This window comes from Cimex lectularius, unplaced genomic scaffold, assembly GCF_000648675.2.
Source record: "Cimex lectularius strain Harlan isolate CLEC.00 unplaced genomic scaffold, Clec_2.1 scaffold12, whole genome shotgun sequence".
Taxonomy (NCBI): domain Eukaryota; kingdom Metazoa; phylum Arthropoda; class Insecta; order Hemiptera; family Cimicidae; genus Cimex; species Cimex lectularius.
The window spans coordinates 2,881,004-2,908,926 of record NW_019392875.1 but is presented as its reverse complement, the minus strand read 5'-3'; the positions used below and the strand labels follow the sequence as shown (position 1 = coordinate 2,908,926).

Below are 27,923 nucleotides of genomic sequence, written 5' to 3'. Positions count from 1 at the left end.
ANATACAAATGAGTAATCCTGTAAACGTAAACAGAATATTTTATATAGATTTTTTTTAATGAAAACTTAAAATCCTGCATTATTTTCCGGACAACCCAATAATTTATAATAATTTCGTTGTACTGTTGTATTGACAAAGCGATATAAAAAAGTAGGTTAAAGTATTTTTTTAGTAACAAAGTTGATATAATAATACCATTTTGGGTAAAATCTAACAAATTTTAAAAGCTAAAAAAAAACCTTCCATCCGGGATCCCGTTCGTGACCCTGACTTTTTTTAATCTCAACCAAGACCTTACATAAAAAGAACGTAAATGGATTAATATAAATGAGGAACAGGGTAGGTTTCAGAACAGAGCCTTGTGGAACTCCAGCAGCCACATTACCAACCCGTGATTGGTGTACAACTGCGTGATTCTACGCCTTGAATTTACCAAATTTTCGTCGGGTGAGGTATGAGTCTATGATCACATGATATATAATGTCACAGAAAGAATATCTTTTGTAAAAATTCCCTGGTCTCGTTTCTTTAGAATTAGAAAGGGGGAGACTGCAGGATCTGGAATCACGAGATTTTGTACAATACTGCAATGACATTTTAACGGCCAATTTCTACAAAAATATATCTTAATTTAAGTCACGAACTCGTTTGTCGTTTTTCTTTTGTTTTCGTAGGTTATGTGATGGAAATGAGACGTAAATTAAGAAATGTTTCAATACTCAATATTGAAACAGATAAAAAGGCCACGTAGGTAAAACACGTTGGGTATTTTTAGATGTAACTAATCGAGACGAGTAGCGTGGTAAAGTTAATCCAAGAAACAACACTCCTTAAGGGAGATCATTGAAAAGACCAACGACCCGTTGTTGTGTTCACCCTACAAGAAGCTATGTGCGCTTTCAGCAAAGTTCATCATTTGATAAAAGGACAATTCTCTGATTTGTAGAAGTCGGGCGATTAACCTCAGACCATCCTACTCAGCTGATAAATGCAACGGTATCTCCTGTTAGGAAACAATACTCGGACGTGTCGTTTCCTTCTGGAACATCTCAATTGGCACAAATATACAATTGGGTCTTTTGAGATTGGATTAATAAGTTCCTATTTAAGAATGGATAGATCACGGTTGAAGAAAGAAAATAAATATATGAGCTCCTACGCCTAATAATAAAATGGATAGTTTACAAGTCGGCTTCCTGCCATGAAGCACACGTCACGTTTCCGGTTTTCGGAGCATTAACGCGTCTGCTGCCTAACAAAACGAAGAGACCCTTCGAGATATCTGGTTATCATCTGAACTGTATATCACACACCTGACCGGTCATCTACCCTCTGCACCAAATATAGGACAACGCAGCCATGTCTGGATTATGTAATGAAAAAGTGCCAAATCAATTTTGATTACAAACAAAATGTGTTTTTCTTGAAAATAGACGTTCTAGCTTAAAAACCACTTAAAAGTTCAATTAGTGTAAGAATCGATCGTTAAAATTTTGAGCGAAAGTTTGAAGGTGCCTCCTCTCTCGATAGAAAGGGGGTTGGATTGACAACTTTAAACCTCGTTAAAAGTTTCCAAGGTGAAATAACTAACTTTTATGCAGAGTGAGCACCCATTTTGATGATAAAATCTTATTTGGGTCTTTGTCAAGGCAGATCTCGATCACTTTCAAGGTTTCCCTGAGAAATTGGGCTTAAGAGATTTACTCAATAATTGGATCTGCTTTTTTGAAATTATTACCCGGTGGGTCGGCAACAAGAAAACTTTTCATATAAATTTATGAATTTTTTCGTGTAAGATTAAGTTTGAAAAACCCCACAAAAGTAGCAATATATACTTTTTTACTTTTTTTTTTCAAAGAAGAAGAAATTGATAAAGGAAAATAAAAAAACCGTGATTGAAGGATTGGTAAAGTTGCAGTCGTGTTAAGTATGTAAACACTTGCACTATTTCGGTTTCGAACCCAAATTAAAAAAAAGTTTACTAATTTCAGTCAAAATTTCCTTAAGTATTTTTAAAAAATTTTTCCACCTTACCAATCCTTCAGCCACGGTTTTTTCTTTTCCTTGATCAATTTCCTCATCTTTGAAAAAAGTAATTAAAAATTAATTGCACCACTAAAAAGGATATTAAATGGAGTACTTTTTCTGAAATTTGCTCGTCTCTAGCTTTGGAAATAGTAATTTAGAATTACCCTTTCAACTTTGAAAAAAAATATTTTTCGAAGTTTTCGCTACTAAAACGCTTATTTAACTATTTTTTGCAAGTTTAATATTCATCACATCTTATTGGAAATCCTTTTCAAAAAGATAGTTCCTACTCACAGTAAGTTGTTTTGCAACGATCCGGATTTCGAGCCTTTTAGCTCATCATCAGGTTGAAGGACTTCTACAACCACNCAAGAGTGTTACATAGTTTCAACAAAGAGAAAGAATTAGATTGGTTTGAGAAATTTGAAATTAAAAAATGTAAAAATGAACATGGTGATAAATGCATTAATAATATAACAGATTTTGATCTACCTGCCATTTTAAATATGTACATAAATAATATCAAACATCCAAATAATTAAACTAATTATTTTAATTGTTATTATTTTTCTAATAATTTAACAATATTAAGTATTTACTAGTATAATATTTATTAGTGTTATAATTTCCGCGTTTCGTACGTTCAAATTGAGCGCCATTAAAAAAATCAGCTGCTAATTGGAACGTCGCGTTGGCGGAGGTATCAGCGGGTTCACTTTGGAAATTCATGTCGAGAGACGTGGTTGTAGAAGTCCTTCAACCTGATGATGAGCCAAAGAGCTCGAAATCCGGATCGTCGCAAAACAAATTACTGTGAGTTGGAACTATCATTTGAAAAGGATTGAACACCACACTCACTCCATCATTTATCATTTCTCTCATTGGAAATTTAACGTATTTTTGAATGGTTTCAACGGATTTGTCCAAAACCTTTTAGTTTTGGAGTTATCATTGTTTATTTGAAACGAGGTCGTGAAATCTTAAAAAATCAGAAAAAGTGGAATAAATCTGAAACTGTTGAGATTCGGACCATAGTTAATTAGGAATTTTTGGTTCCACTTTGAATATAGAATCTACTGGCAAAGTTTGTGGTTGGCCCTGGGTTCGAATCCAGCGGCCTACATTCGACCCCGACATATTTATTTTACAAATGGGCTTTGTTTACAAAACACCAGCACTCCGAGGGTTGATATGACTTCTGCAGTTGCAAATCCTCGTTAAAAAAAAGGGAAAAAAAAGTTTATACATCAACTTGTACGTATTCGTAATTTTGCGCATTTATATACAGGGTGCCCCGAGAACAGACGTGAATATTTCTGAAGGTTATCCTGCATACCAATTGAGACTAAAAAGTCTCCATAGTCCATATTATTATTCCCAATATTTCAGATATTTCACTTTTTCCTGCTATTTCAACCTTTCACAACTTTTTCCCGAAAAACTCCGTATCTCATAAAATATCCTACTGTAAATTTGATTACATCAATGAAATAGCATTCCTACAAGATTAATTTGTCTATTGGTAAGTTGAAAAATTCCAAGATCTCCTTGGTTGAAAACTTTTTTTCAATTTAGTAAATTACATGTACGTTTCGGGCTCCTGGCCCATCATCAGGAAGGAACTACACATAGAGAAATCTCATTTCCAAAATTACTAATGGGTGTGCCATCAGATTGTGAATTATACCATGAGATTTCTCTATGTTTAGTTTCTGATGATGGGCCAGGAGCCCAGAACGCCATGTAATTTACTAAATTGAATAAAAGATTTCAACCACGGAGATCTTGGAATTTTTCAACCTATCAATAGAGAAGATATGAACCGTGAAGTTGGTAAATATAAAATAAGAAGATTAATTTGTTTATTGTAACCTTCAGCAAACAAAATACAAAACTGGTTTGTACTTTTCTAGAGTTTAAATAAGATTTCCTTCTTCTGAAAATATGGCGCTTACAGAAACGTCTCATAAGTTTTTCAATGCTTTTTCAATTCGTGTAATGAAATTCACAGTAGGATTAACATTTTGTGAGATAAGGACGGCTTTATGGAATCAGATCACCTCCTTAAGTATTGACTTCTGTTCACAGAACACCCTGTATATCGTGTAAAGGAGGGGACGAAGAATGCACCCTTGTGAGACGCCAGATCGGATAGTATCGCTTCGCCCTGATTTGAAGTAACGGTACGATTTTAGTATTAAGGATGAATCATGTAGAAAGCTTGAGCCGAAGTCAAAGGATGAAATTAAATCCATAACGCGACGACGTTGATGGATTGTGGAGTGTATGGGACTAAATCCAAACCAGTGACTCGGAATAGTTTCTTGGGATTCGATGATGGGGTAGAGTCGTTTTAATAGGAGCTTCTCGAGCATGTCACTCATTACAAGCCGGGAGATTGACAGGTTTGTTTGATTTATGTTTTAAAACATGGCATCAACAAACAAAGCATTTTTACACGAAATATAAAACGGCTGACTAAAGTACATTTATAAACCTTGGAAAAAATCATAAACTTAAAAACGATGTGATGCAACATTACGGTTTTAAAGAGAAAGTAGAACTAGTAGTAGCTCGGCCGGGTCATAAACATAAAGGTTCAACCCTTTTGCATACATAACGAATCATCCTTCTAAAACCACCTTCTCGCCGCCCATCAAAGAGAAAACATACCGTCTACCAAATATAATTATGTCAGGATGGAAATTTCCCAAAAACGACAGAACTTTTGATTGCAGAATTAATTGGATATAGAAACAAAAGACATCCATAGAAACAGGCATCATACCAAATAACTGTATTTTTAATTAATTCACTACTTTCGTGGTCCACTTGGCCAATTAATTCTGACATGACATTTAATTAAGGTTTTTAATTGAGATGAAAAAAAGTTAATGGCACGAGAGGGATTCGAACCCACGACCTTCGGCTAGATACGCCTTGTTCTACCACCTGAGCTATCGTGACCTCGATCCACTCGGACATCAGACCAGCGGCGTATCTAGCCGAAGGTCGTGGGTTCGAATCCCTCTCGTGCCATTAACTTTTTTTCATCTCAACTAAAAACCTTAATTAATTGTCATGTATTTTTAATTTATTTAATATTTAATTAAGGTCAAAACAATTATTATAATGATTAAAATATTTGCAGGAACAGCAATATTTTGGCTTAAACGTTCATCAGCATGAGTGCATTTCTTGTAATATTTTAGCAACATGAAATTGACAAGAGACCAGGCATCACTAAAAAGAACAATTATCTGCGAATTGTTGAAAAATCGCATTTAAGATCGTTAAGTCTTTTTTATCCAATTAATTATTACAAATCAACCATTAAGCCGATGATTTCGATTCTCTTAAGGTAAATTAAGAAGAAGAGCGGGTAAGGAAAACATCTCGGGCAAAAGTAATTTTCTGGTCCGTTGCTAACATCTGAGACAACAGAAAACAATCGGAAAAAACCCTGGGAGCCCGCATTGCGAATACATAAAATTGGCCGGAGGAAAGGGTGCGGACTGCTTGGAAACAATAGACAACGGACATATCAGCCTATCAACCAAAACACATACGCTTCATTTCCTTTGAAAGATCTATAAGGCAATACTTATAAACAAAAGTAGACATACGGTTATTGCTCTATTTTAAAACGACAGAAAAAAAATGAGAGGGCGCCTCTCAAAATGTCACCTCCACTTGAAGAGAAAATGTCACCCTTTTAGGCATAAAGTTTATGAGGTCATATCCGATACTGTTTTGTATTTTATACATCTGATGGATATTAGGTATGTTTTACACCAGCCAGATCTTTTTTGAAAAATTATCGCCTTAAAAATGTTCAATACAAAAACAATAGATATATTGTTTTTATATAATCTTACACAGTTTGATTGCCTGTGATCCTCCTAGCTTATCGCCGTTCTCGTTGAATTTCTTCAAAAAATTGTTCTAATTCGGATATTGTTACATGAACTTGTTACTTGTGTAGATTATTTTATTTTTTATTTTTGTTAAGGATTGTCGCTGAGCAGCAACCATACTCCGGTGCCATAGTAGGCTCCAAAAACAATTAAATTGGATAGGAACTAAGCAATTCGGGCATACAACTATAATTAACAAAATCAGATACCCATTCTTTGAAATGGGGACTGACTATATGATCCCGGAAACAATCTTCACAACTTCCTATAAAGTCTCAACAGACTATAAAGGACAGGAAGAACACAGGATAGCATCAGATAAATGATATTGTATACAGATGGCTCCAAAACAAACGAAGGAATCGGATCAGGACACTTTGGTCTTTCAAGCAGAAATACATACCATCAATGTTTGTGCCCTGGAAAATCTTAAAAGAGGTTGCACTGACAAAAAAATCCTCATAAGATCTGATAGCCAAGCAGCCATTAAAGCATTAGCATGTAAAAGAATTACATCAAAATTAGTCAGTGAATGCATCCAAAATCTCCAAAACCTGGAGAAACCCAACAACCTGATATCTTGGATGCCAGGGCACAGGGGAATTTTGGGTAACGAGAAAGCAAACAGTCTGGCCAGAGGAGGATCCGCAAGACCATACATAGGCCCCGAACCTATACTTGGGATAACAAAAACAAATATAGAATCCTCCATCGCAGAATGGAGCCAAACAAAACAAAAGGAGAAGCGGATAAACTCTAGCGGTGCTTGACATAGTAAACTTATGATGAAACAACTCTCACCAAGACTGGCAAAAGCACTGCTGCAACTGGAGAAGGCTAAACTCAGAGGAGTGATAGTACAACTAGCGGGTCACTGGCATCTGAGAAAACATCTACAACATAGGCATATACAACGAAGATCTCATCTGTAGATTAGTAATGAGGAGGAGGAAACAGCCACCCATATCATCTTCGAATGCGAAGCAACAGCTCAATGGAGATTCAACCTAACATACGAAAAAAACTTAGGGAATGAAATTGTAGCAGCGACAGTCAATGACCTGATACTTCTAAGGAGAAAGATAGAGTCTATTGCACAGAACTAAGGAGGTACAACAAGCCAGAAGGCTGCAGTGCCTGGGGAGTACAAATCCTGCATCCTAGTATCCTTATCACCATACCATACCAGTGCCATAGTACCACCAATCAAAGGCATTTATTTAATACATAAGTAAAAAAGTCTCTGTGTAATATTTTCTTTTGTTGAGTTGTGTCACTTTTCTTGTTTGTTTTTGTCATATTGTTGGGTGAGCGATATAAGAAAATTTGTACAGTCCGAATTTTTTGGGCAGTAAGGAGGAAGTCAAGGAAGTAAGTCGTTAGCTTAAAAATATGGTCAAAATCTCCGAAAGGTAGTCAAAAGTCATCAGAAATTTTAGACTTTTGCGATTGATTTTATCATTTCCATGATAATCGGAAGAATAAAATTTATTTAAGTAGTAAACCTCCAATAGCCTTTTGTCCTGCATATTCTACAAGCCTGTCAAGTATATACTCTAAATTATAAACATTTTTATCTCAGCTTTTATGGACAAAGTTGTGATTAACGCCGTAAACCTACTTGAGTAATGTCCATTCATGAATTACTGATCCAATTGCGGGCGTAATCCAGTTTGGATCGACTCTCACGGTCCATCGGCCACCTGCTCGATCCTCCTCGATTGATTACGCTCGTACAAACATGTATGGCAAACAGTGCTTAACCAGCGGAACAATATTTGCATCCCTTATTGTAAAATTGTAAGCTCGGACTGTGCTAATAGTGTATTTAAAAAAAAAAATCTTAACGGATAAGGCTATGCGAGTGATATGACTTGTAATCTTCTCTCGCCTTTATATCACAATTTACTCCGAAGAACCAATCTTATCGATGCGACAACGCATCCTTTGGCTACCGTTGATTCACTTTGAAATGATAAGAAACCTTTCTGCGCCTTATCGCCCCTCTTTGCCGAGTTCGATTCCTTTGCCTTTTTTATACGTTTGCTCCAACCAGTAGACGTTTGTATATCAACTATCATTCACTTGGCATATATAAAAAAAATTAGCGATGATGAATATTTGCAAGATTTAAAAAAAAAACTTCTAACTGTTGATATTTGGGTATGGTTTTATGGTTAAGGATGGTGTCAATGATTTGATGATTTTATGGTTGACAAATTCCAAGGAATAAGAAGTGTTGTAGACTAATTGTAATTTGTATTGTGAGCGATAATGAAACTTTTCGGAAGATTTCAGACAAAAATTAATATTTGGCCAATGTTGGAACAATGGTGGTATTTGATCTATGATTTGGGACAGGATTGACCCTGAGCTTACACAACAATATAAGATGTATTGCCCAGAAGGCTTTTTTTAATCGGAATAAAGCAGTCGGGAAACAGCTTACACTGAATCAGCGTCTTGCCTCGACCGGCTTATAACCCTCAAATTATCTCGACCAAGGTTATTCTTAAGCTGAATGTTCGTGAAATCCACTCCATACTGCTCAAGATATTATGACTCCACTTAAATTTTGGACTGATATGTTGAGGTAGTCGATAGTATCTGATAAAATTCTAAACTTGTACATTTCTCTGAGAAGGAATTAAGTAAAAAGTAATTCCTGTTATATTGTTCTGAACGAAAATCGTCATGGTAAAAAGCAACTCTATCGCGTAATGGCACAGCACTACGGAAATATGATCCCTCAGGTTATCATACTAAGGTCGTATTATGTTCAATGTTTATTATAGAGCGAAGCAAGGATATCACTATTATGTTCGAGATCAAAACAAGTAAGTTTACAGTAGTGACACGACCTGCGGCTATTCGAAGTGGGTTCGTATCCCGTTCGTGGCACTAACGTTTTCATTTTAACCAAAACCTTACATAAAAAGATTTATTTTACCATTACCTTAAATTTTACTTCAGTACTATTACATATACTACTGAAGGCATAGCCTCAAAATGAAAAGCCACGGGGATGTAGACACAAGGCTCTGCTTATCGTATTCCAAATTGAATTAATAATAAATTCAAAATAATTAATCAATTAAATTGGTGTCCTATGGTTTGAATAATTTTACCCAACAATCAACACAAATCTCTAGAATAAACTATTAAGTTCGAGATCAGAGATACGGTCGTGAAAACATTGTAACTTATGCCAAACTTTCAACCTTTATTGAGGTTTTCATCAATGCTCTCTCTCTCTCTCTCTCTCTCTCTCTCTCTCTCTCTCTCTCTCTCTATATATATATATATATATATATATGTGTGTGTGTGTGTGTGTGTGTGTGTGTGTGTATGTGTGTGTGTTGAGAGATAATCAATTGTGGTTATAGACACAAAATGACACAACACAGGCAGAAAGAAAGGACTAAATTAGGCAACTGTAGAAGACGCTAAGATTATTGATATAACTTCTCAAATTTATTGAATTGATATAATATTTAACATGTCACATTTCTTTTAATAATCTTCTGTCCAAGATTTTCTCCCTGTCAACCACGACCACATCATCAAAATTTATTTCATGATTGGGAGGGTTAAAAACTTGGCATAAGTTATAAAACTTAATTGTTTTGATGACCGCATCTATGATCTCGAATTTATTAGTTTATTCTATACCACTATACCATTGTGTTAATTGTTGGGTAAAAATGTATGGTGATTAGTGACCGTTAGTCGATGATTATTCGGAAATCGTGAGATGCGGTCTGGTGTGATGTAGGTTTCAGAAAAACAGTTTCTTTATCGTGCCAACGTTTCGATCTTTATTGAGATCATCTTCAGGGCCTGTGATTTACAAACATTGTTTAAATTTAACAAATACATGTAGGATGTGGAAAAAAGTAGTAACATGTATTTGTTAAATTTAAACAATGTTTGTAAATCCCGGCCCTGAAGATGATCTCAATAAAGATCGAAACGTTGGCATGATAAAGAAAATGTTTTTCTGAAACCTTCACCCAGACCGCAGCTCACGATTTCCGAATAATCATTGTTGGGTAAAATTATTCAAAGCATAGGATACCAATTGATTTGATTAATTATTTAGAATTTATTATTAATTAACTTTGGAATACGATGAGCAAAGCCTTGTGTCTACATCCCCCTGGTTTTAAATTTTGAGGCTATGCCTTCAGTAGTACATAAGTAATAGTACGGTAAGAAAAATTTAAGGAATGGCAAAATTAAACTTTTTATTTAAATTTATATTATTAAGGTTTTGGTTGAAATGAAAAAGTTATGAAAAAGCGGGATTCGAACCCACGACCTTCGGCTATTTGAAGTGGGACCCGCTCGGACACTAACTTTTTCATTTCAACCAAAACCTTTTCTTAAAAAGATTAATTAACTGAAAGAAGTAATTTAAAGGATCACCGTTCTGCTCGGTCTTCGCTGTTGACGAGGACATACCAAAATATGTCTAAACGCGCTTCGGCTATCCACACATCTTCAATGGTGTATTTGTGTAAAAATGTCCTAAAATAATTTTTTGCTTAATTTCTTCACTAAACATTAACCTAGATTTCAAGAAAAAAATTCACAATTATTAGGTGTTTGTAAGGATCAACGTTTAACTTGTCTTGTCCAACTGGAGAGGAAGAAGGCATTTGATGTTCTAATCTGCCACTTTCTGATTATTACGATTAATGCGTAATTAAATAGGACAATGATTTTCCAGAGTGGCTGAATATAATAAAATACTCTAATATTTGACAGAGATCCCAAGCGAATATGTTATGTTTCCGGCTGCTGATTGGCCGAGAGTGACACGGCTGATAGAAGATTCGGGAATTGGCCCGCGACGTGATTGGATGACGGATGACCGACGAGGAAGACATAGATCTCCCTACGCCTCGGAATGAGGATATCAAGAATTATTTGTTAATGTTCTAAAAAGATAATAAACGCAGCACGTAACGGCGGACCAGCTTCACTTAGCCGAAGCAGTTTAAAAATGAGGAAAACGACCAGGTCCAATCTAGATCGGAAGAGTCGACTGCACGGTCTTATGAACACTCGAGACCATTGTACGAGCCTAGTGAACCTTTCCAAATTGGGAGGACATCTCCCGTACCTGTCCCCGTGTTCATTTAAGCATAACGCATCCTAACCGGCCTAAGGATGCGCTTAAAGATATTAACAAGGGTAAAATACGAGAGTTGGAGTCTGCTAAAAAGCATTACAGGCTAGGTCTAATCGGGTGAAACTGAAAAGGGGCGGGTTACACCGGAAGAGGAGAGTTTCATCGATTTATATTTAGAAAAGATCTTCGTTAGTATTCGACCTTCACAAAGAAGAAAAATTCTGGATTAAATTGCTCAATAATAATATGCGCATCGGTTTTTTTACGTCTAATGAAGGGTATGTTCAATTATAGGGAAGATTCGTTCTTGGATCATTATACGTTCTCACTGCCTGAATAGAATTTTTTTAGTACGAAACAGCGAACAGCAAATTTGGACGATGACTATATATAACGAATAATTCTAGCGTGGTTTAAACTGATTAACAACCAAGGTAAACAGAAATTGCCTATACATAAAGAATTAATAATTAGTAAAGAACTACTTCTTATTGTACTTTATCCCTGGCTCCATTTTTAGTTTTTTTTTTGGGGGGGGGGGGGGCTGCCTATTCTCGCTGTTTTGGTAACATTTCGACCCAAACCCCTAATACGAAACTACAGTAGAAATCCGTTTATCCGGACTTGAAGGGTCGGGACTTGTCCGGATGATCGAAAGTCCGGATAATCCGAAAATTTGTGATTTTATTAGTATCGTGTCATAAAAACGGAAAAAACACACCTACGAAAGTGAGCTCTTTTATAAGTATATCAAGTAACATTTAAAAGTAATATATTTCGTAAGTAATATATCTATACGTAATAATATTACGTATAGTTTTTATTAGTTTTATTTTTGTGAAAGTCCGGACACGCGTTTTTCGAAAAATTTATACGTAAAAATACCTAATAAAAATATACGTAATAAAAAACCTTATAAACCTTATCAATAGAAGCCAACATACGAACAACACGAGACAACCATTTTTTATTTGTATTATTTTAAAATAGTATACACCTTTCATTTATTTATTTTTTTATTTTTTTTATTTTTTAACAAAAACCCATTACAGTTCGTGGTCCGATTGACCAAGTTACTTCTTTGAATTAATTATGGTTTTTTATGTACGGTTTTGAGTTGAGATAAAAAGTCAGTGTCACGAGCGGGATTCGAACCCACGACCTTCGGCTCGATACGCCGCTACTCTACTACTTGAGCTATCGTGACCTCGATCCGCTCGGGGACCAACTTCCCACTTCAACCCCACCTTTTGAATTTTCCTCCTTTTTGCCATTTTTCAAATGTCGTGTAATCTATTTGATACTCGGCGACAAATGAAATGGCCACGGAGAGCTTTCGTGAAGAAATACTTCAGTTTAATTATTAAGTACATTACAGTTCGTGGTCCGATTGACCAATTAATTTTTTTTCAATTAATTAATATTTATGAAAGGCATTAGTTGAGATAAAGAAATGAATTTTGAAAAATGGCAAAAAGGAGGGAAAATTCGAGAGGTGAGGTTGAGATGGGAAGTTGGTGTCCGAGCGGATCGAGGTCACGATAGCGCAAGCGGTAGAGCAGCGGCGTATTTAGCCGAAGGTCGTGGGTTCGAATCCCGCAGATGACACTGACTTTTTATCTCAACCAATACCTTTCATAAATTTTAAGAAAAACGATGATCTTGTATCGTGTGACTAGTGGAAGGGCGATTTGGTGGCCTTTTCGAATTTCGAACGACGATTAAAGGTCCCATAGTTGAAATATGAATTTAAAAAAAATTAATATACATACATTGAGAATTATGAAAAACTTATAAAAAAACGTTTGGTGTTTAGTGACCGTTAATTAATGATTATATGGAGTTCGTGGGACTATACCACTATACACTACTATACCAGACCGCATCTCACGATCTCCAAACAATTTATAAAAAATATTTTACAAACGGATCCGGATAATCGGCTGATAAACCTGTAAGACATTTGGATCAGACAATCCTGGGATTGGTTACTAGTCCTCATGAATGTCCTCGAAGGAGAAGGTCGCACATTACTAGACGATGATAGTGAATTTCTGGATAGTGTATTACTTACACAAGTCAGTTGCTGATTATTATCGAAAACTAATAGCCGGCTACATGGCTAAAATTCCATCAGGATTTGTCAGATTTACAAGTTTTGTTTCAAAAATCCAGGCATCACATCTAATCGCATGTTTTGCCTTTGGTGTAGTTCTGAAGGTTTTCCCAAATGAAGCTTGTTCCGATGGCGAAATTAATATCGACCGTATTCCATGCTTCCAATCAAAAGTACTCGGACAAATTGACGAAGCTCCTTTCTACGTCACTAACCATAACGACCTCAACTATCCTTTTATCAACCAACTGATTCCGCTTTGCAAAGATCCACACTCACTCAAATAAGTAACATAGGATTGTACATAGGCTAGCACACAGACACGGAATCCTGACACAAGACTCTACAGAAATTTTAGGATTTAAAGACTAATACTGAAATTATTTTGATAGCTAAAACCCAACCATTTACACAATTTTATTTGGGACTTTTTGGAGATAATAAGTGAAACTGTGGGGTTTCGGTAGCTATCCGATTCTTCCAACCAAAATTCTTCAGAGATCTAGTCAAAGATCATGTCACTATCCACAAGGACCTGAACACTCCTTTTCTACACGATGGTCCGTTCTTCCTTTTTTAGTTTCCAATATAATCTCCCAATCGATCTCAAACCCGGGTTACTTTTTCCGATCACGAGATCCCTCAAAGTCGCTATAAACGATGACCTCGAGTTCTCCCGTAAAACCGTCACACTGAGTACTTATATTGTCCAATTTTTCAGATATGTCCTCCGAGTGCAGTGACCACATATATATATGTATGTAATGCAGGGTGGGTGACCAAGACCCGAGGGGTTAAATGCCTGGTAGACTCGCACCCCGTCCCTAAAAGGTCCGGGACTTGGTCGGCTCACGTGTCCTGCATAAACCTCTTGGACTTGTTCACAAACCCCAAGATTTTGGACCATTTTATCTCGGGGAGTGATTTGGTGATGTCCTCTCCTTCAAGAGTTTCAAATCTAGACCTAGCATACCTATCACACTCTGCGAGGTAGTGCCTTGCCGTTTTTTCTTTTATTTCGCAAAAACGGCAAAAGGGATCTGGTAGAATACCCATTACGGAGAAGTGTCTTCTCAGTGGGGAGTGGCCCGTCAGCTATCAGCTTCCTAATTCCCTTCCTTGAGTTAGAGAATAGCCATTTCGATTCTGCTGGTTTCATCACCTTAACAAACTCTTTCGATTGCCTGTGTCCGGGGGAGAGGTTCCACTCCCTAAGGAATTGTTTCATGCCCCAGTTGTTGATCCTCTCTTTCCCTGAGCTCATAGAGCGTGGTAGTACCTGTTGTGGCCCGACAAACGCAGTTCTAACTTTCTTTGGTCAGGCCATCCGCCTTTTCATTGCCAATTCATGTGCTGGTATCCAAATAAGGGTTACCTTGTTCTCAAACCTGGAAGAGATCCTATTGATAAGATCTACAGTTTCCTCCACCAGTCGTGAGGTTGACAAATCTTTTTGTCTAAGGCTAGCCTGACTGTCAGAAAAAATTCTAATATCTTTCCCTTAATTTTATTTTCCATAAGTGTTCTACAACACACATTGATGACCCAGATTTCCGCCTGAAAAACTGAGGTGTTATTACCTAGAGGGGAGGAGATGCTGATTCCTAATTTTGGTATGTAGATTCCTGCACCACTCCCTCTACCTTTGATAAGTGAACCATCTGTGTAGCAGTCTATGTTACGATGGTCATCATCGAAACTATAATTATAATTTCACTAATTTCGTGGTCCGCTTGACCAATTAAATCATTACAATTAAGTTTACAGTTAAGGTTTTTAGTTGAGATGAAAAAGTTCATCAAGTGGTAGAGCAGCGGCGTATATAGCCGAAGATCGTGGGTTCGAATCCCGCTCGTGCCATTAACTTTTTTTCATCTCAGCTAAAAACCTTAGTTAATTGTATAATTATAATCACAAGGGGTGACTACCTGAAAGTGCTTTTTCCCCGAAGAGGTTTTAATCTTTTTGTCACTAACGCTTAATAATTGGCCGTTAGCCTTACTCAATAGTTGTGCAGTGACCATATGACTGGATGAAATTATTCATATTAATTTCCATATTATAAGTATGCACATTTACAGGGTAAGAATAAAATAATAATAACCCGAAAACAAGAACACCCGATATTTTTCTAAGTTTATAGGAACCGTGCCAATTATTTTATATAGATTCACCATCAATCTGAATGAACTGAAGAGTATTAAGATATTCCGAGGTCCTTGCCCTTCGAGACAGGCCTATAAATTATGTCACGATAGTGTGATGTTTGTCAATTAACCGGGCCGTTTTCGCTCATTGAGATGGATATATATTTATTTACATCCTGGCCCCTTCGTATCGCGAACCGTCGGTTAAACAACGCCCTGGACGGAAATAGTCCTGGAAACAAAACCACCATTTATGAATGAAAGTTGAGAAAGAGGTCTATTTTAGAAATCGATTTACCACCCGGCTGCCCCGAAGTACATCTGGGCTTATTAACCGAATCGTCCCTGACGTTTCTCCACACCCTTGTTTTTCTTGGGGGAGATAGGTCTCGTCTAATGGTCTCTTCACGCGCCTCTGAATGAAACAGTGACTTTTTTTTTAATCGAGCAAAAGGTAACAGTGTAATTTCTTTTAAAAACTCAACAAATGAACTATTATTGTAGTTTTATAATGTTAATTAAGAACAGACTTTGTTTTAATCGAACAAGAATCTCTTTTTCTGATTCGTCCACACTTTCTTAGGACCGTCATGGCTCTTTTGTTCCCGAGGAGATAACACATTCTCAGATAAGAGAAAAGGGGCGAACGACAATCCCTTTCACACGGGTTACTATTGCGGACAAATTCTTTTAGCCATATCAAATCCTATTTAAAACATTATTTTCCATTTTACAACCCTGATACCACTTAACAAAGAAAGACTCTTGAAGTTATTATTTACACTTATGCGTTTTATATTTCCCACAGAGTGCAAATATAACTGAAATATTTAGGTCCGAATCTTACCGGGTCATCTTTTAAATCTCGCAGACGTTATTTTCGCCCAGTCTTTGAGTTCGTCTCTGTCAAAAAAATGAAAGCAATTCGTTCTAATTATAGTGTTGAGATAAATTGTTGAGTGGACGAGCTTTATCTAAGGACCCATAAACAATTTTTTTTGAGAAATTAAAAAAATCACATCAAATTAGTAAAGGCAATTATTACTCATAAACAGTTACCTAAACGTAGTGAATATGTTGACTAGTTTTCGTGGTCCGATTGACCAATTAATATCTTTCAATTAATTAAGGTTTTTAGTTGAGATAAAAAAGTCAGTGTCACGAGCGGGATTCGAACCCACGACGACGCCGCTACACTACTACTTGAGCTATCGTGACTTCGATCCACTTGGACACTTCTCATCTCATCATTGAACTCATTGAAAAATGGCAAAAAACATGAACCTGATAAATTTACCAGACAAGACTAGTCTCTGTACTTGGGGAAAATGAAAACTTTAGACCATAGTAACACTCTTGAAGTCATCAGTCGTTCTACGGTTAAAACCAATCAATTTTAAAACCTATAGAAAACGCCTAGCGAATATGTTAAAAAAAAATAACAACTACTATCAAAAAGCATACCAAGATTACAGATAATTATTTCTGTAAGGTGTTGATTGAGATAAAAAGTCAGTGCCTCGAGCGGGATTCGAACCCACGACCCTCCGCTAAATACGTCGCTGCTCTACAATTCACTCGGGCACTAGCTTCCCATCTCAAATCTCTCTTGAAAAAATGCAAAAAAGGAAGGAAAAGTCAAAATGTGGGTAGAGATGGGAAGTTAGTGCTGGAGTGGATCGAAGTCACGATAGTTCAAGTGGTAGAGTCCATCCGCCGAAGGTCGTGGGTTCGAATCCTCGTGACATTAGCTTTTTCATCTCAACCAAAAACCTTAGATTAAAAAAAATAATGGAAATAATTTTTCTTTTTATTGCTAATATTTTTTTCGGCTTTGCATAAAGAACAGCTCAAAGGATTGTAGGGTTGCGCATTGTCAATTCAGCTTTTAAAGGTAAGGGATCGATTCCTCAAACGATATCGAAAAAATAGTATCGATACCAGGATTATATCTACTTCAATCTCAACAATTTTAAACATCTGTTGGAATATAAGTCCTTGATCACGAAAACTCGATTTCCTGTCTTAAAAATTAATAGAATGTCCAATTTTTCAATGCATAAATAAATTAGTCTCGATAAGTTAAAGTACTGGTATTGGTAAAGTATCGAATTGGAAGTATCGACACCAAAATACCAGTATTGAATCAGTGTTATCGGAAGATCCCTAGTTATGCCCTTTTTCAGTACTCTGCACTTCCAAAAATCTACTAGTTCACTAAAGCTTCTTCGGTATGGTTTTGTTTTGTTATCCTGAGCCAATAAGGTTCGGTTATGCCTACCTTCGACCTATCAACGTACTTCACTGAAGTTTGGACGAAATCAAAAAACTTTTATTGTGATATATCAAGCACTTTAAAAGCCCTTGAGACGACCTTCCTTGATAATTTTTTTACATCCTTCACAGTTTGAGTTAGTTAGTTTACATTTAGCTCGATGTTTCGGGCCGATGCGAGAAACTATGTGAAGAGACAAGAAATTTATAGTCGTATAGAACTACATAGGCTTTTGTTTTGGACCATTTTGGAAACAAAAAGAGAAAAAGGTTTTTCAGATCACTTAGCCATTTTCTACTATTATCATAGGTCGCATATTCCAATCTATTTTCTGATGCTTAAAAGAAATGTCAATTAATTCAATCGGTGCGTGAATTCATTAGATCAGAGTTCACCAACATTTCCGTTCCTGTTTTCCCACACTCGAACCGGTTGCTGTCAAACGTATAAAAAGAAACGAAATACGAGAAAACTAGAATTGGTCGAGGATAAACCGAACTCAGGAACGTGGCCAAGGTAATGGAATTGTTACTGGAGAAAAATCAATAATAGTGAAATATTGCTCCGAGTGACTTCTCATTAAAATAATATAAATCTAAATGGGTCAATTAGAATAAACGGACATGGACATAAATGCATAATCATGCACGAACCGAGCGATCCAAAATGGCTTCCCCCGACTAAAAATCCTTTGAAAAATATAATCTTTTGCCCTTAAGTTTTCACATTAAAAAAATCCGTATCGGTTCGAACAACACCACTCCGGAAACCACAAAGATGACAAACTGTTGTCAATATAGTTTTTCTATTTTATTAGCATGATTAAACTTTTGGATTGATTTCTTCTTGTGTTAAACGCTCGAGTTTGGTCTTCATCGGCTTTCCAGAGCTTTCTTTTCCTTTAAAAAAATATCTACAAAAACTTGGCAGACCGCTTCTGGCCACATCCGCTCATTAACCGCATCTTTGACACACGGCGAATAATTTCCTCCTGCCTCGACTTTCTACCTTTCCGGCCATAATAAAGCAGCCGACTTAATTACATTTAAAATTGTTTAATAATGGAAATAACTATTATTACGAAGATTGAAAATCAACATGATACTGCTTCCGTATTTACTACATGGTGGCTGAATATAACCTACTATTATCTTAGCAAAAGGTACAACACCAAAACATAATTATCTGACAGATTATTAGTTATAAATGTATGAAATGAACCGTGAAAATAAATACACGGTTATGTTTTTATTTACTATTGACTTACAAGCACACACATCTACTCGCAATAAACTTCCTTTTATTAAAGCATGCACATTTAAAGATATTTGGTTTAATTTATACTTGATTTTAAACAATATTCAGTTTCATATATTTAAACATATTAAATCTACAACAATAAAAATTGCTTTTCCCTCCATCTCACGTTTGGGTAACACTGGGAGCAACACTGATTCGTTGAATGCGTTGTTTAGTTTCTTGCATTGAAATTGGGGAGGGGGCGTGGTCGCAACGGTTAGAGTTATATTATGTATGTGTTTAGGCAATCGCAAGTTTCACGAAAAGGCACTAGTACAGTGCTGGATCAAAAAAAGGAACAGTGAGTTAGGTAAAAGGGTCGAATTTCACCCTAGTAAAGCCCCTTCGACTGGTTCAATTATATCTTAGATGAGCAACGCTTTGCACAGGGGTTGATTAAGAAGAAAATGACGAATGCAAGGATCACTTTCGGACAATCACGCAGGTAAAAAAGCACTAAATATGTATGATTTTAGCTTTAACTAGTCTGAGCCCACTCACCCATGGTACAGTAACGATCAATAAGTATACCGAAGAGTGGCTATTGTTGACTGAAAACATGACCTGAGAAAAAATTAGACAAAAGCACCAGGCATGAAGGTAGCTAAGAGATTCATAAATCTTTCTAAAAAAAAAGCGGTGGAGCTCCTCTGTCTCCGCAGCTAGGATTCGAGGAAAATAAGCCAAGCCGAGCCAAAACTTGTCAACTCTGTCAAAAGAAACCAAAGAAATCGGTACATATCTTGTGTGATTGTAAGCCACTCATAAGCCTATACTGCATGGTATAGCCACTTCGGTTAGGCAAATTCTCACAACAAGAAATGTGCGCTAAGCGATGTAAAAAAGGCATACTTTACACGGTGTTAATCATAGAGGTTCCACAATGTCTGGTCGCAGTGGAGAAAAATTTTAAAAGTTTGCTGTTAAAATGATCACCCCATTTCAAGTAAGGTAGTGCATTTAGATACCTAGACTAACTATGGGTCAGTTACTGGTACCTATGGGTAGGACTATAATTCATATAAACCTGGGGCAATATGCCATTGTCTTTCAGGGGTAACAGCATTGTGCCAGGGACATAAAAAGACCGGGTATTATCAAAAAACAATGGCTATCTACAGCGGTAGTAAAGACTAGAGCCGTTTGAGATTGCATCAACTGTCAGGCATTTGGTACAATAGAATTACCCTAGTTTGGGTATCAAAACATGCATGGCAGACAAGATAAATTAGCCAGGGAAAATTCGATCAAGACACTTATCTGCACTGAAAAATTTCCCAGCATACAAAATCCCATAACAGATCCATCAGAAGAGTTATGAATAAATCCTCAGTTCAAGATCTTGTGGAGAGTCTTGTGGAAAAGTTATTAAAAGGATCACCGCAGAAACTAAACCTACTAAGCCTAGGAAGTGTTAGGTCTAGAAAAGAACTGCTTACTGGACACCGCAGACTGTGCATATACTTGGAACAGAAAAAAACAAGCCTGTCAAGGTATTGCCAGGAAGAAGAAGAAATTGCGGATCGGTTGGTGTGAAGGACTATGCAGGCTGATCAAGACCGGAAGTACGAACCCCTAACAAAGATTTCGGATCTGTTAAAATTTAACGAAGAGCACAATGGAGATTGCACAATAGACCAATATCTGTCGCGATGCGAAGAGTCGTAAAAGGCCCGACTCCTTTTACACTTTAACCGTATGTGGTGACAATTCTGTTGAAATCAGAAAAGAGTTCAGAGTTAAGCGACGTTCATTTCACAATATAACCTGTACGTTGTTTGTTAAAGTCGCATCGTTGATCAACAAAAATTGAAAAAATTTGAATCTCCTTTTGTTCTCACATTTCAGTGAAAATGATCAACTTTTGACATGCAAATCATGGCATCAACTCTCTTATATCTGGTTCTAAGAGCCTTTTGGGTTTCTAATCAGCAATAACTGCGGACATTTCTTTATTCTGGCATATTTATTTGAACTCATCAAGTCGCGTCATCATTAGGGGTGCAACGATTCTCGGAACTTGGTTCAAATTATGTACAAGGTTTCAGTGAACCCACTTTTAACCTTACTATCCTTTTGACTTTTACTCCAACAACAATTAATATTTTTTGGGGGGGTTATTTATCAACTTTCTTGTTAAGACTAGTTGTTGTTTAAAACATTTACTATTCCTTAGTATATAATTATTCAAAAACAAGTGCTGGATAAAGGAGGTGATTGAATAATTCATAAGCGAACAGCAGGACTAATTTTCCCCATTAAACGCCTTCAAATATAACAAAGATAAATGCGATAGCTTGGATTTGACATAATAACCACAATGCAGTGGGAAAAAGCGTGTTAATTTTTATTTAGACGTAGAATCAATTTTGCAGTTATGAACTGCTTTACTATGTTATCTCTTAAAATTAGTCACGTTTGGATAATTATACGGATTTCAAACGATTCATGCTTTCATCGTTTAAAGATATGACTTATTGAGATAATTAAAAAAAAATTCTAACATATCTTAAAATGTAAACATTTGTTTCTGATATGAAATTCTCTTTCTACGTCTACTTCCTGTCAGATATGATTTCTCTGTCAATACAGTTTCGAACATAGGAAACCCCTTAAAATTATAATTGACGGCGACCTTAGCGTTCAATTCCGATCGCGTGAAAGTTCAATAGCGTTCAACCGGGTTTTCTCAGAGAAAGGTCTATTTATGCTGACACCGGCCGACTGAGACAAATCGCCCATTTCGAGCATATCGCATCGAGAACGGTTCAACTTTTTAAATAGCCGGGTATGCAACGACTTTGCGAAACGTAAAATAACGATGTGAAAGGCCTTCGTTACGAGTTCGGTCATGCTGAATAGTACGGTTTACGTAAAGTAGAGCTTTTATTTAATAGAGCCAATGTTTTCCCGATACAATCGAACTTTCGGGATCTTTCGTAGATCTAATTGTTAACAATAATTAGACTCTTGGCCTAGACAGCAGCACTATGAATTACAAAAGAAACAGCAATATACAATTTTGACACATAGGGTTAAGGTTAAGGTTAAAAAGGAGTCGGCCTGTTAGCCCATCTAGGCTCATGGCAATTTGGTATGCTGTGAAAGTTTTCAGTGATAGGTGCCCTGATCGAATTTTCCTTGGTCAATTTATCCCATCTACCATGCTCAGTCACCCAAACAAAAATAATTTTGTTGTGATCCCAAATGGCTTCTGTTCCAAGTATATGCATAAACAGTCTGCGGCGTCAAGTAAGCAGTTCTTCCTAAGCTTAGTAAGTTTAGTTTCTGCGATGATCCTTTTCCACAAGATTCTGTCCTTGAACTGAGGATTTATTCTTAACTCTTCTGATGGATCTGTTTTTGGAAATTTTGTATGCTGTAAAAAGTTTAAGTGCAGATAACTATCCTGATCGAATTTTCCTTTGCGACTTTATCTTTTCTGCCATACATGTTCTGATACCCAATCAAGGGTAATTTTGTTGTGCCAAATGCCTTGATGCAATCCCAAACGGCTCTAGTCTTTACTACCGCTGTATATGGCCATTCTTTTTTAATAATACCCAGTCTTTTGACCTCCTTGGCACAATGTTGTTACGCTCCGCCTGAAAGACAGTGGCATATGGCCCCAGGTTTATATGAATTATAGTCCTTGGGTACCATAGATGGCAGCTCCTGACCCATACTTTGTCTATCTAAATGCCCTACGTTACTTGAAATAGGGTGAATATTTTAACGGCTCTAGACTTTATTACCGATGTAGTATGGTGTACAGGTAGATGGTTATCTTGTTCTTTTTGATAACACCCAACCTTTTGATCTCCCTGGCACAATGACGCTCCGTCTGAAATAGTACGGCATATTGTTCAATGGTTTTATGAATTCTAGTCCGATGGAGTACTCTGGGGTGAGTGACGTCTGGAGAGTGAAGTTAGTTATTTGTGAGAATGTAGTGGGTTGAACCAGCCCTGAGAAATATCGACTACTCACTCTGGTGGACTGAATATGACGAAACTTCTATGGGTGGTATCCCTTCCATATCCTTATTAGGCTATTCACGATGAAATGTCCGTTTCTAAGGTTTTTTTTAGTAAAATTACTATATAAAAACAAAATCATTTTATTCGAAGTATTTACCATCATTTTCTATACATTTTTCTTGACGCTTGACTTTTTTTAGGCCGTAACTTAAGAATTCTGAGCTTTGAAATGAAACAACGTCTGAAAACGCTTTTTGGACTTGAAGGTCAAAATTCTTTTTGAAATTTTCAACAATTGTTCCATTATTTTTATTTAGAAATCGTGAGATGCGGTCTGGTGTGATGTAGGTTTCAGAAAACCATTTTCTTTATCGTGCCAACGTTTCGATCTTTATTGAGATCATCTTCAGGGCCTGGGATTTACAAATATTGTTTACATATAACAATTACTAATTATTCTAGTAATTGTTATATGTAAACAATATTTGTAAATCCCAGGCTCTGAGGATGATCTCAATAAAGATCGAAACGTTGGCACGATAAAGAAAATGTTTTTCTGAAACCTACATCACACCAGACCGCATCTCACGATTTCTTAATAATTATCGATTAANAACGTTGGCACGATAAAGAAAATGTTTTTCTGAAACCTACATCACACCAGACCGCATCTCACGATTTCTAAATAAATATCGATTAACGGTCACTAATCACCACAAATTTTTCCATTGACGAAGTTGTCTTAATTCCTAAACAGATCTGTGGAGACAAGGCTGAAAATAAGGTGGTTGCTGAACAACTTCGTAGTCAGTTCTTTCAATTTGTTTATATATGTTTTGATTCATGAGGCCTGGCGTTGTCCTGGAGGAGTATAGGACGTTTCTGATTTACCAATGAAGGTTGTTTTTGTACTGTAGAGGTATTGGTCTCACCTCTAGGTTAAAAGGAGTAGTGAATAATTCCAGCCATGGACCAACGTCAATTTTTTGGGCGTAAATTTGGTTTTGGTGCCCACACTCTTTCGTCGACGTACAACCACTGCCCTGACCGACATTGATCGTCATATGCAATCCATTTTTCATAGCAAGTGGTTATTCTTTTAAGATAAGGCTCGGTTTTTGCCTGGCGAGCAACGAAACTCATGTCTGAAGGCGCTTTAACTCGTGAGTTGAGGGACCCATAGATCAAGCTTTTTGACTTTTCTTATTCTCCTTAATTGTCTTGACACGGTAGCTGCACTTGTATTTAGTTGTGCTGCGAGTCCTCTGACTCTTTGAAAGTGGTTTTCTTCCACCTGAAGCTTAAGGGCATCGTAGTCAATTAAAGTTGGAGGTCTTCCGCGGGGCTTGTTTTTCAATTCGGTATTCCCTTCTGAAAACTTAGCAAACCAACGTCGAATGGTCCGTTGATTTACAGTCCCATCCTCAAACGCCTTACTGATGTTTACTGATCCTTCAGCTGCCAAAAGACCGATTTTAAACTCGAAAAGGAATGCTACACGAAAATCGCCTATTTCAATGTTCATATTTGGAGGTATACTGAAAAGTGCGTAATGGATTGGGGACCTCACCATTATAAACAAAAGTGTTGAATTAATAACTGCTTAATTTTATTATGTAAACAATTGAAAATAAACAACAGAAAACAGCTATATGCTCTCGGAATTTCCGAAACAATCAAATCGGACATTTCATGTGAAGCAACCCAATATATATTAGCTAGCATTTTGAATATCGACGTAGTATACACAGAAAACCATGAAAAACCAGAAAAAGAAGGAAAACAAGCAGAGAACCGGCGATGACCTCAGCTGTTTGTCGACCAAAAACCTTCCTCTTTATAGATATATATATTATATATATATATATATATATATATATATATACACCAAATAATACAATAATATAGTTAAAGAATGCAACAAATCTTGATCGCCCACAACACAAAATAACTCAGTTCTCCGTTTAAATAAAGAAATAGGCGATAAATGGACAAAGTGGTAAACGAGGAGCATTTATAAGATAAGTAGGTCCAGAACCTGTATTTAGCATTAGCGAATCCATTTATAAACAAGTTATAATAAACTGGACAAAAAGAAAACCAAAGCTAAGACGGAGAGAGGGGACCATCTCGATCCGATATTTTTGCACTTACTCCAACATGGAATAATCAACCGTATAAACTAACCATTTTCACTCAGAAAACTGCACGCGCGCAGTAGGGTTCAGGAGAAACGGTCCTATCTGAAGATTCTACGAGGAATGTGCCTCACCCTCACACATTAGCACGAGACGATGTAAAACCATAAATGAACTTCCCAGTGCTTCTAAATTACTGCCCACCTAAACCTCAAAAAAGGCATGATTTAATGTAGACACTTTAAAAACAGGGAATTTCGATGTGAGATAAGCCCTAATGGCAGCTGGGTACGGACTGACATCGACCCACGTTTAATGGACCCCTTGCCATCAAATTCCATTCATTATCGGCAGTTTCATAATCGGTTGTAGTGTTGTTTAATCTTTTTCTTTATTTCCTACCCGCCTCGGAACACCGATAAATCGGAAACCGGGTCATTTGCCCGGCCAGACATCGCGGAATGCCCCGTAAGACGGGCGATAAGCATAAATCCCAGCAGGGGCAGACGTCTAAACATAGCCATGGTGCGCTGCATCCCGTCCGGCTAAAACAGGACTCGGTCCGCTTTTAAACACTGGTGAAAAGCCTTTCATTAAAAGCTGGCTGTAAACAATTCCAGTTCCATTCACCGTTCTCGACCTGTGTTCGGATGTTTACATCGATTAAAGTTTCACGAATGTGCATAAACGCAACTGACAGACATTCTATTTAAGAACTGCTTGTCAATTTAGCGATCAATCAAGCTATTGTGTTATTATAACATTTGTGACGATAGAAAAGCCCAAATACATAAGTACATATAAGACAAGAAAACACCGGAATTTAAATAAAAACTAATCTTTCTTGCAAGTCAAAAGTTTCTTTATAATAAACTAATTGTTTAATGGATCGTAAAGCGGTGTAAAGTAAGTATGCTGAAAGAGATAACGTTTTAACTTGAAATCACCCGTTGCAGAATCCTCCCAGCTATCTTTTACAGTCATAAAATGCATAAGGGAGACGTCTTTTCGCCGGGGCTATTAACTCCCCTAAGCGAATTCGGTCCGTTTATGAGCCCCTGGCAGGGCATTCCGCCGACGGGCTTCTCTTTGGCAGGATGTATTGATTCTGGTTGGAAATAAGACTTCCAGCCTAGAGTTCTGCCGGTGTAAATTCGCACTATTTTATGATCTAGGCTGTACTGACTAGTATTCAAGCTTTTATTTAAAAAAAGGGGAAAAAACTCCCCAATGGCCAAATTTGTTTTTCTAACTGTCAATCGAGATTTGCAGTGTTAATATTTTATATAACCATTTCTATTTCTATTAATTGCCCCTTCACTACAAGTGAGAATTTACGCTACAGCAAATAACCTTGTGCTTAGTCAAGCATGCCCACTTTAGACCAGCGAAAGCCCCTTAAACAATATAATCTCAGCCATTACAGCTCTGACTTGGTTTATTTTAAACTAAAAAAAAGTTTCATAAAAAAATTGTTAAAATATTAGTTATATCTCTTTAAAGGTTTTTTCAAGTTACCCTTTTTTAATTTCAAATTAACACATTTTAATTTCAAATCAATCTTTTTTTATTTCAAACTTTTGAACTTCAGATTAACCTTTTTTAAACGTTTAATTAATTATTTTTAACTTCAAATTAATACTTTGTAATTTCAAATTGACCTTTGTTAGTTTAAACTTCTAATTAACACATTTTAATTTCAAATCAATCTTTTTTTATTCCAAACTAACCTTTTTGATCTTCAGATTAACCTTTTTTAAACTTAATTAATTATTTTTAACTTCAAATTAATACTTTGTAATTTCAAATAATTTTTTTATTTCAAACCAGCACTTTTAAATTTCAAATCGACCTTTGTTGTACTTCAAATTAACATCTTTCAAATTGCCTGTTTTTAACTTCAAATTAACCCTTTTTTACTTCAAATAAAATTAATCTTTTTTAATTTCAAATCTATCTTTTTTATATCAAAGTAACCCTTTTAAACATCAAATTAACCTTTCTTAACTTCAAATTAACTCTTTTTAACTTCAAATTAATCTTTTTTTAATTTCAAATGACCATTTTTTGTTACTTCTAATTAAACTTTTTTCGAATAACTCGTTTTTAATTTCTCTAACTAACCTTTTTAACGACAAATTAACCTTTTTTTGCAATTTAAATTATCGTTTTTTAATTTAAATTAATCCTTTTTAACCACAAATTAATCATTTTTAATACCGACTTAACTTTAAAATCATCATTTTTAATGTAAAATTAACCCTTTTTACCTTCAAATTATATTTTCGATTAATTCCTTTTTTTTTAAACTATTATGAATAAAAAATCCTTTTGGTCAATATTTAATTGTACATACTTAGTAATTTTAATTGTAATTAATTTCCATTTGTAATTTATACAAGAGCCCAATTAATATTTTTTAATTCTCAAATTAAAAGAATTATAATTAGTTTTCATATGCTCTTGTAAGATCCTAACTACTTTATATTCTAAAACCAAATTCAAATAACAGGAATTTTACGTTACTTTTTATTTTTAATTCGAATTTTTAACAAATTTAAACTAGTGGGTATTTATATAAAAGACGATATGAAAATTAACTTCAATGAACACTTAAAATTATATAAATTAAATATTGATATTGTATAAAAGGTTTTCATTATATTTTATATTTAACAAATTCTCAAGTTAAAAGTCAAATAATTTGTTTTTATAATTATTTTTATAACATTTTGAGTTTTAATTTCATTTATTCATACGGCTTCTAAAAACCCAATTATTTTACATTTAAAAAATTCGCACCCACGTATACTGTAATTTTACTTTATTTACATTTAATGCTTTTTAATTGTAATGGTAATTAATTTTTTACTGTCATCGAAGAG

The 27,923-nt window shown here is 35.9% G+C and overlaps 1 protein-coding gene across 8 annotated transcripts in view; it reads right to left on the bottom strand.

Annotated features, from left to right (window-relative positions):
* The window catches only part of LOC106673766 (E3 ubiquitin-protein ligase MYCBP2), a 321,911-nt gene that overhangs the window by 99,317 nt on the left and 194,671 nt on the right, over positions 1-27,923 (bottom strand). The gene's annotated exons all lie outside the window — the stretch shown is intronic.